Here is a 10016-nt window from a genome sequence, read left to right as displayed (position 1 = left end):
GCAGTGGGCAAGGAGCAAAGGGGCTTCCCAGTTGGTGAGCAGCAGGCATGCGGCATGTCCTGGGCATCCCGTGCGTCGACCCCAGCCCTAGCCATGCCATGCCCTGCTCTTTGGGGGGCCCAGGCCAGGCGCAGGTCCGTGGCTCTGGGCTGCATCGGGCTCTTGCCTGCGGTGGGCCTGGCCAGGGCTGTGGGGCAGCCCCCCTGCAGGCCAGGCCTCCGCTTACCCTGCCTGCCGGCTGGCTGCACAGTCCTGCGTCTGCACCGTGGGCAGGAAGGAGGCTGCTGGAAGAGGAGGCAGAGAGGCAGTGAGCGAGGGCAGCCCGTGGGCGGAGCCCCAGCTGGGGCCGAGGGCGGTGGGCGCTGGCGGCGCTGGGCTGTCTTGGCCGGGAGGCGCTGCCGAGCGCGCCTACGCTCTGGGCCGGGGCTGCTCACCTCCGGGCTCGTCCACGCTGCCGTTGCCCAGGCTGCCAGCACTGCCGCGAGGCCCCTGCACAGCCCAAGAGAGCGCTGCCTTAGTGGCGAGCATCCACGCTGCGCCAAGAGGCGCCCTGCTCGCGGAAGGGCTGCGCGGGGCACGCAGAGCTGAGGCTGCAGGCAGGCTTGCGCGCAGCACCGTCAGGCTGCCCTTGCTGCAGGTGCTGCCGCAGCCTCAGCCCTCTCGCTGCCCGCGCCAGCTCGGGGCCATGCCCAGGCTGACTCCTACCTTGGGCCAGGGCCTTTTCCCTGCCGGCACCAACACCACCGCTATGCACAGGATCGTGAAGACGTTGACGACCGAGGGCATGTGGGCCAGGCACACCACAAAGAGGCTCAGCACCACAAACTCGCCCACGACGCTCAGCCTCCGAGGCTCCATGCCGCCACCGGAAGCGCGCCGCGAGCGTGCAGCCTGCTCAGCGCTCCGCCTCCACGTCCTGCTCCAAGAGTGCCACCCAAAACACAGCACCCACCTCTGAGCACGCCGCCCCTTGCAGCCACCCTCCCCCTCCCCGACCAAGGCAGACCAGCAGCCCCCAAAGCCCTGCTCCCCACCGCCCCTCCAACGCCCCTCCACCAACCTCCCCCGACCCTGACCGCTCCGCTCTGCCGCTCACCCTGTGCACGCTCCTCCGCACCCCAAGATCGACAGCGTCAATCTGACACCAGGAGAAGAGCCAAAGGCCGCCGAGAGCAACTCTGCAAAAAGCAGGGCACGGTGCCCTCACTCCGTCGGCCTTGCCTGGCTGCCCGCTCCCGCCGCTGCTTTCCCACGTGTGACGCGGGGACAGCGGGTCGTGAGCAGCAAGGGCGCAGAATGGTGCCCGAGCGTGGCTGGGCTTCGCGGCGGGGACGTTTGCCTGATTGTGGCACTTGTGCCCACCGAGGGAGCGTGCAGCGGGTGGTGGGCGCTGGGGGGGCGACAAAGCCAGGGAGAGCGCCCCGAGGGGAGGAGAGACTGCAGAGAGACGGAAGGAGCCACCTCTTACCCCGCTGCCTTGCTCCTTCGCCCCAGCTCAACACCACGCTCTCCACCTGCTCGCGCACTCGCTCGCACACTCGCTCGCTCGCTCGCTCGCAGGCAAAGTGACAGCGGCACTTCCCCCAGCCCCACCTCCAGAAAGACCCCGGCATTGTGATGCCATGGCGACATCACTTCCACACACCTGGTCTGCCAGGGCACCCCCAGGTCCCACCTGACACTGCTCTCACCCAAACCCTGGCTGCAAGGCCAAGCACTGGAGGGCACCGAGGAGCAGCATCCCTGATCTGCTTTGCTGGAGGGTGATCCAGGCCTTGCAGCCACCACTAGAGCAGCACCCTCAGCTTTGCACAAACTCCAAGCCCAGGGTGGGGCAGAAGGAAATGCCAAGTTCTGCAGCCAGGCAGGAACAACTCCATGCACCAATACAGGCTGGGGCCAATCGACTCCAAAGCTGGAAAGGCCAACAGCATCATGAGCTGCATTAGGAAGAGCTTTACCAGCAGGTCGACGGAGGTGGTCCTTCCCCTCCACACAGCACTGCTGAGGACACACCTGGAGTACTGTGTCCAGTTCTGCACTCCCCAGTACAAGAGACACACGGAGCTCCTGCAGTGAATCCAGCAAAGGGCAACGAAGATGATTAAGGCACTGGAGCATCTGTCAGACAAGGAGAGCCTGAGAGAGCTGGGACTGTTTAGCCTGGAGAGGAGAAGCCTCTGGGGGATCATCTTAGTATGTGATTGGGGAGGGGGAGTAAAGAAGAGAGAGCAAGACTCCTCTCAGTGATGCTGAATGACAGGACAAGTGGCAAGTGGCACAAACTGAAATACAGGAAATTGCACTTAAAGATCAGAAAATACTTCTTTACTGTGAGGGTGGTTAAACACTGCAATGAGTTCCCCAGAGAGTCCGTGGCGTCTCCATTCTTGTAGAGAATACAAACTTGACTGGACATGACCATGAGCAAGCTGCTCCAGCTGGCCAAGCTTCAAGCAGCACGGTTGCACTAGAAGATCTGCACAGGTCCCTGACCACATAAACTATTCTCGAGTCTATGGTGGCATTTGGTATATATGTCCACAGCCTAGTGGGCAACGGGTCTCCGCCCTGGGGGGTCCAATCTGTGCTCGGGGCTGGAAGTGAACCCCCAGGGCACGTGTGGCTGGGTAACAGAGGGCAGTGGCAGACAGCAGCTCTTCTGGAAGAGCTTAAACCAACTTTTATTGACAAACCAAAACAACATCATCCTAAAAACAACCCCAAGAGCTCCCCAGGTAGTGAGTAAGGGCCTTGCACACTTGAAGCTGAGAAAGGTGGATCTTCAACAGCTTTATATTGCAGTGGGCTGAAGAAAGAGACCTTCCCTCCCTCCCCCAATATACACAGCAAGAAAAGCCCCAGCCCCAAGAAGTAGTGGTCAGTACAAAATAAATAGGCAAACCAGCAGACCACGCTGAGCTCACACTGCACCAGAGAACGTGGCTCCATGGGAGCCTTCAGGCAAGTCCCACCACCACTGCTGCTTTCAGTGGCCTTAGAAAGATGCTTGAGCTGCTGGAAATCTGCCTTCCTGGGGATGGGGCAGCCCAGTCTGCCCCTTGCAGAGCCCAAGGGCTCTGCCAAGTCTCAACTGCTGTTGGGGCAGGGTGGCTGGCGTGCCCTGTGGTGGCATCAGCCCCTGCAGTCAGGGGCAGTGACCTTCAGGGCTAGGAGGGGGGCAGCGGCAGTGCTGGCATGGAGGCCAGGCTTTGGGGCTGCTCTGTGCCTTGTCCCCAAGCCCGAGGGGCTGGCGTGCTCCCAGCAAGCCCTGGCTGCTCTGCCCCACGTCACTGGTTCATGACTGCTTTTAACGTGTCCTGTGAACAAGCATTTAGGCAGCATTCCCACAGCTCCAGCAACGCAACCCTAGTGCTCCCTCTGCTTTCTGCTGGGGCAGAGGAGCAGAGCTGCCCAGACGGGGCACCGACCTCTGCCCCCAGTGGGTCAAGGCATCTGGGACCCACAGCACGGGTGACCCAGAGTAGCCAGCCACGCATCTCTGCCAGCCCAGGTGAGGGACACAGGACAGCCTGGGGACCAGAGGCCTTCTCCAACCCCACTGCTCTGAGAGTAAAGCCAAGAAAGGGATCCACAAAGCAGAAACGCAAAATAGGAGGCACAGCAGCAGGGAGGAGATGTCCCTCAAGGTTGCTGCAAGGCAGAGGCGAGGAGAAGGGCATGGGGCTGGGGCAGGCGGTGGCGCTGGGCTAGGCGTGTGGGGGTGGCCCCTTTGCTTCATGCTCCCACGAGCTTCTTGACCATGTAGCCTGGCATGCTGTAAAGGAAGAGGGCCAGCAGGATGAGGAGCAGCAGGGCCAACACTATTTTGATGATGAGCCACTTGTAGCGGGTGCAGGTGAGGCATTTGATGGACTTGAGGGGGTTGAGGAACCTCATGAAGGATGTGTCTGGGCGGCTGTTGGGGAAGCAAGCATCTGTCATGAATGCCATGGCCACAGAAAGGGAGGGCAGGCACAACAAGCAATACAACCAACATGTGAGCCAATGCGGCGGCAGCATTGTGTCCCACCCAGCCACTCCAGGGTGCAGCAGGCTCTCTCGGGGTTGGGGCCACAGCAACCATCCCCACCCAGATGTGGCTTTCCTGTGGCTGCCCAAGTGCATGATCCTCCCCGGCTCACCGCAGTCTGCTCGCACCCTGGCACAGCCTTGACTTTCCTTTTACAAGCCCAGCTGGCAATGGAGAGGGGCACTGTGAGAGAGCCCACAATCTCCTTCCTTGGATAACCCTTCACGCAGTGAAAGAGCCTGACCTTGAGGATCAGGAGGGTTTCCAAGAGGAGCCAGCAGAATTTGTCCCAGAAGGAGTGCAGGGACTTGAGTGGGGGGTGGAGGGAGGGGTGCTCAGATGAAGCTGATGTCCTGGCAACGGGTACCAGAGGGGAGGAAGAAGAGGTGGGAGGCTGGAGCTAGGAAGGGAGGGAGAGAAGGAAGAGACTAAGGAAAGGCAGGGAAGTAAATAGAGGGCACTGGAATGAACCAGGAGAGGTGACTCTGCCCCTTTTACCCTGCCCGCAGCCCTCATTCCTACATCCCCAGATAAGTGACCCCTTTCTAACCTTCCCCTGCCTGGCTACCTCCCCGGGAACCACCCGACGCAGCATCTCCCACAAATCCAGGCATCTGCTGGGGGAGAGGCGTCTCCTACTTACTTGGGTTTCTCCAGTGGGTCAGGCTCATTGCGAGCCAGCCCAGCAGGCGATTTCTCTGCCTCCTCTGCTCTCAGGAGCTGTAGTTCAGCTTCAACTTTTCCCTGCAGGGAGCAGAGAGAGGCCTGCTGAGACATGGGCAACGCTCTCCACCGCAGGCCCCAGAGACGGTGCCAGCCAGCGACATGGTGAGCAGAGGGGGCCCCATGTAGCAGAGGCAGGCATGAAGGAGCTCTGCAAAGGGGCCTCCATGTACACAGAGGATGCAGTCCCCAGGACAGAAAATCCCCCCGCTTCTCCCCATCCTTGCCGTCATCTCCAGCTCATCGTTTTCATCCCTGGCCACAAACGGCCACCAGCCTTTCACTCGCTTCTGCTTGAAGAGGGAAACCATGGCCAGCTCTGCCTCATTTGTCCCCATCTCCATGCTGCACTGCTTTGCAGTCTTAGCTCCCCGGGGAAAGCGCTTCAGGTCCAGCTCGATTGCCCCTGGTAGGAGAGGGCGAAGGATACATGGTGGCACCCCTCAACTGTGAGTCTTTGGCTGGAGGCGGGCTGGGCCAACATTTCCTGCCCTGGCAAGCATTTCTGAGCTGTGTGTCCTGGCATCCTCCCACACATCTATGGCCATGCATCCTCCGATCTCTCCACTATAGCCTGCTTTTTGGGTCACGTCCCCACCTCCTCTCACCCTCTCAAACATCTGCCCACGGCTTCCAGCCACCCTGCACTCCAAAACTAGCTTGGGCATAGAGCTCCCAGACAGGCACCTAAGGGAAAAAGCTAATGCCTTTGCTACAGGAGCAGCCTTTGAACAGCAGCATGAAGACAAGGCCTCTTAGCCTAACTGCTCTTACCTGCAGCATCCAAAGGCGTTTGTAGGACACAATTGGCTTAAAGACCAGGGCTGTCCTTCCAGGGTCTGTTCCTACATAAACCTTGCCTCATCCCACATGCCTTCCTGCTCCATCAGCCATGTAACCTCCCCCTATCCCTCCAGCTTCCCTGTCACCCCAGCTCAGCTGGCCCTCCCCTCTTACCGAGGAAATCGTCGGCCGAGAAGTGGTCGGCATCCCAGACCTGCAGGGTGAGGCGAGCAGGGAGCTTGTCTTCAGTCTCATCCCAGGAGAACATAGACTCCTTCTTGGAGTTGACCATCTTCTTCTCTGCCATCAGGTAGTCAAAGGGAAAGGTGGAGCGCCAGCTGAAGTTGCCCTCGCCAGTGAGTGAGGGGTAAGGGACATGTGTGTCTTGCTTGTCCTCCTGCTGGCCCTTCAGCCACCTGCAGGGCCCAGAGGGATGAGAGGGGTGGCACATATTAGCAGGAGGGAGGAGAGGGCACAGGGCCATCCTGCGCATACAGCTGGCATGTCTCCAGGCCAGCAAGGCATGGACACACTGGAAGGACTCAAGAGTAACGAGCAGTGGGCTAGGGTTGCTCAAATCACCATGTCAGCCTCGCCAAGAGACAACATGGGCATGAGGGCCCTAGAGGGAACAGGCTGATTGAGGGAGCAACATGCAAGCTGGTTATCGGGGTCCTTCTCTGGGCAGGGGGATGTTCAAGAGATGGAAAGGAGCAGGCAGCACTGCTGGGAAGTCTGGAGCAGAGCTTGCTGGAAGGAGCATTATGAATATTCCTCAGCTTCTTCGACATGACAGGACACCTCTGTTCCTCAGGGAACTCTCAGATTTGTGTGAGTCTCTTGGTCCTGAGGGGCTGCAGCCAGCAGGGACATGGGTCCGTGCTTAGACACTTAGTACAGGGTTGTTCCCCTGGCCTCTGAGCATGCTGACACTCCCGCTCTGCCCTGCAAAACACACAGGGCAAGCAATCCCACCCCAAGCACAAAGGGAAGGCCTCTCACGTTTCAGATTCAGAGTCATCGCAGAAAAGCCACCCATGCATAAACCACCTACTTACCGGCCTTGAAACAGACAGTGACAAGACCTTGTCCCCCTCACGCACATGTACACAGACACAAATTTCACACGCCTGCCAGTATGCAGCAACGGCATGAGAGAGCATGGGTCCTGCCAGCATGTTAAAAGTTCATCGCTCCAAGGGCACCTGCCCTCTGTGCAGCATGGCACTGGGAATGCCGAGGCAGGCACTGCATGCACTGCCCTAAACAACCCTCCACTGCACTCTGCAAACAGGACCAGACATAGAAAATGGAACACGTTCTCCAAGAGCAGCATGAGGTGCAAGACAAGGAGACCTGGCCCAAAAGCTCAGGGTAGCTTTTGGGAAGCAGTGAGCAGTTTAGCAGAGCTGTGGGAAGTCACTGCATGGTGTGATGTCAGCCATCAGCCTTAGATTCTGCTACACTAATCTGACCTTCCTCCTCATGCCTCTTTGCCATGACATAGGGTTTAAGCCTTTGGAGAAAGCTTGTTTTCTTGCCTGCTGCACATTGCGCTATGATCTAGTTGCATCTTAACCTGTGCGTGTCAATTCAAAATGAATGAAAGTATCTGGGAAATCCAAATCGACTCTTGCTGAAGCAGGACAGTTCAGGCAGCTCCGCAGGGACGGGAAAGGGAAATCTGGGGACCAAATTTGGCGGAGCCCATGCTGAGGGCCAGTCTCAGAGCCCTGCTATATGAGGACAGGAGAAAAGGGACTCACAAGCACGTTAAGGTAAGTCGTGGGCCAGGGCTCACTCAGAGATGGTCCACAGGTACCATCTGCCCCATGCTGAATATGGGGAGGGTCAGTGGGGTCTGAGATCAAATAACCTTCTCCACCCACGCCCCCCCCCCCCCCCCGATTTAGCTGTATCCTGGCAGCTCAGGAGAGAAATGTCTTGTAAAGAATTGGTATGTGAAGGTGTGGGTTCTCTTGTCTCTAAAACAGGGGAGTTTTGGAAGCGGTGGATGAGAGAGAAGCAGAGAGAGGGTCACCACCAGGAAGCTACCTGGAATTTGGATCCAGATGCTGGAAGTGGAGGCGTGTTGGGCTGAAGAGCCAATGAAGAGCCAACTGGGGACACCAAGACCAGAGCCAAGGGGGACGGAAGCACTGTGCCTGCCAGGAGCTATGAATGTCGGGAAGCAGACCTGAGGCACAGACGAGTAGAGGAACAGCCCGCACTCAGGTCCTGTCCAAGGGGAGAGGGGCAGAAGGGAGCAAGCAGCAAGACCTCGGCCATTACCCCCTGACATAGATGTCAGACATCTTCTCTCCCACCAGGAAAGCATCATCTTCCAAAACCACCTCATCCGTGTTCCAGATAATGACCCGCAGCTCAAAGCTGGGCAACCAGGCCAGGCAGCAGACAGACACACACAGTAGGTCAAGCAGCCAGCAAGAGAGACACAGAGGCAGAGACAGAGCACAGCACATAACAGCAGCACTGGCACCACCTGGCCCTCCCCATGGGGAAACCCTTCCTAGCTGCATCACAGAACCCCCCTCTCCAAAACCAGCCCTGGGGCCTAAGTGAGCACCAGGACCCCACCTCGAGGAGAAGTGGAAGTGGTGGCACTGGCCAGCCACATCGTACACACCCCGCTGACAAAAATGTCCCTGGATTTCTCACCAGTCAAGTAGTCATCATCCTCCAGGATGACCTCGTCTGTGCTCCACACTATCACTCTAAGCTCATATCTGGCAGCAGGAAGGGAGACCAGGAGGTGAGGCACAGAGGGGGGAACAGAGGGAAGGGGCAGGAGGAGATGGGGTGGGCAGAAGGGAATGGGATGATGCTGCAGGAAACAGGGCGGCAGGAACGCCAACTGCACGGCTCTCTCGCAGCCGTCTTGTCCTAGGGACCAACAGGACAGGAACACAGAGGGAAATGGTGCCTCAGCTCGGAGGCAGCCCAGGCAGGGTCAGAGGAGCAACAAAGGGACTTTTACCTTCATCTGCTCTGAACTGCTGCATGGCCCAAGCCAAAGGCTCTAGGAGACAGCACAGCCTTAGTCTCAGGTACATTTGTGGTTACAATGCGGGTCTGTTGGCCCTGCAAAACAGTCTGAAGCCAGCTCTTTTCCTCATTTCCCCACCTTACCCAACCGGGCCACCCTCCTGGAAACACAGGACAATTTTCCCCTGCCTTCAGAAGTCAGCTCCAAAGGCTCTACCTGCTCTTGTGTCCCAGTCACTTCATCGGGCATCACTGCCTTTCCTAGGACTCCAGCAAGTTTGGAGCCTGTAAGATATTCTCAGCATTGCCTTTGGTGTGCAGGCAACTGGGGTTTCCCAGCCACACTCGGTTCGCTTGGGAATTGTGCTGATAGATAAACCAGCTCCCGTGGGAGTTGGCAGAGGAAAAGCAGAAGCCAGTTTCCTTGAACTGGAAGCAGCTGCAGTGTGGACGGGCTAGAAGAGGACTGGAAGACAGTGGCAGAGAAAGGCAGCCCTGTGGCCACAATCACATCACATGGCTGCAAGTGCCAGGGACTCCTGTGGAACTGCGAGATTCCTGCCATCTTCAGTGCCAGCACCCTCCGGTCTGCTCCTGTTGCGGGGGGGGGGGGGTAGGGGGGGGCAGAGGGGGCTTTCTCTGTGCTGTTCCTCTATAGCACCTAGCACTTGTCCAAGCAACACAGGGATGCTCTTCAGAGCTAACAGGCCACACCGTCAGCTCGTGTTACATGCTGAAACTCCTGGCAAAGGGAGGGGAGCTGCGTTAAATCCCGAGGATGATACATCAGCAGAACCTTGCTGAAATACAGCATCTTCCTACAGACACAGGCACTCATACAGGTGCTCTCCAGTGCACGTGTGAAGACATACATGGGCTGATGTGTCCATGTGTAACTTGACTGGAGCTCACGTTTATCCCTGCCAAAACAGAGCGACCAGAGCCATAGCCCTTCCTGCTCCATTTTCCCCACAGGGAAGGGTGCATTGGTGTTTTCAAGGCTATTGAAATCCTCCCTTCAGCCCCTCCGGAGGAATGTCTCAACTCCAGCACACGGGGCACTACTGAGCATGGCTGCCCCTGGCTGCATTGCAGATAAACCTCTGTTTTTTCCAGGCTGCTTCAGCAACTAGAGCTTTCTCTGGCTTCAGCTTTCCTGCAGCTGCCTGCCCTGCTCTTCACATCCAAGCTACGGCCCTCGGAGATCAGAGGAAATTGTCTCCACTTTCATTGTGCTTTGGAGCCAAACACTAGTCGACTGAGCACAGGAGTGCAAGAGATTCCCACGAGGATGCAAATACTGCCTCTGCATCCCAGCCCCCGGGGATGGGCAAAAGGGGCCCAAGGACACAGTCTAGCTGGGTAAAATTGGCCTAGCATGGATGCTGAGGAATGCAATGTCTTCCTTCTGTCAGCGTGAGACTCTCCCAATGGGGAGAGCACAAAGCTAGGAAGACGCCCCTTTCAAGGG

At 58.1% G+C, this 10016-nt stretch overlaps 1 pseudogene; it reads right to left on the bottom strand.

The window, feature by feature from the left end:
* Positions 1-3738: 3738 nt before the first annotated feature.
* LOC138066524 (otoferlin-like) overlaps positions 3739-10016 on the bottom strand; it is a 218273-nt pseudogene continuing 211995 nt past the window's right edge.

This window comes from Struthio camelus, chromosome 3 (genome assembly GCF_040807025.1).
Source record: "Struthio camelus isolate bStrCam1 chromosome 3, bStrCam1.hap1, whole genome shotgun sequence".
Taxonomy (NCBI): domain Eukaryota; kingdom Metazoa; phylum Chordata; class Aves; order Struthioniformes; family Struthionidae; genus Struthio; species Struthio camelus.
Note: the sequence above shows the minus strand (reverse complement) of the source record. Positions and strands in the feature narration are given on the sequence as shown.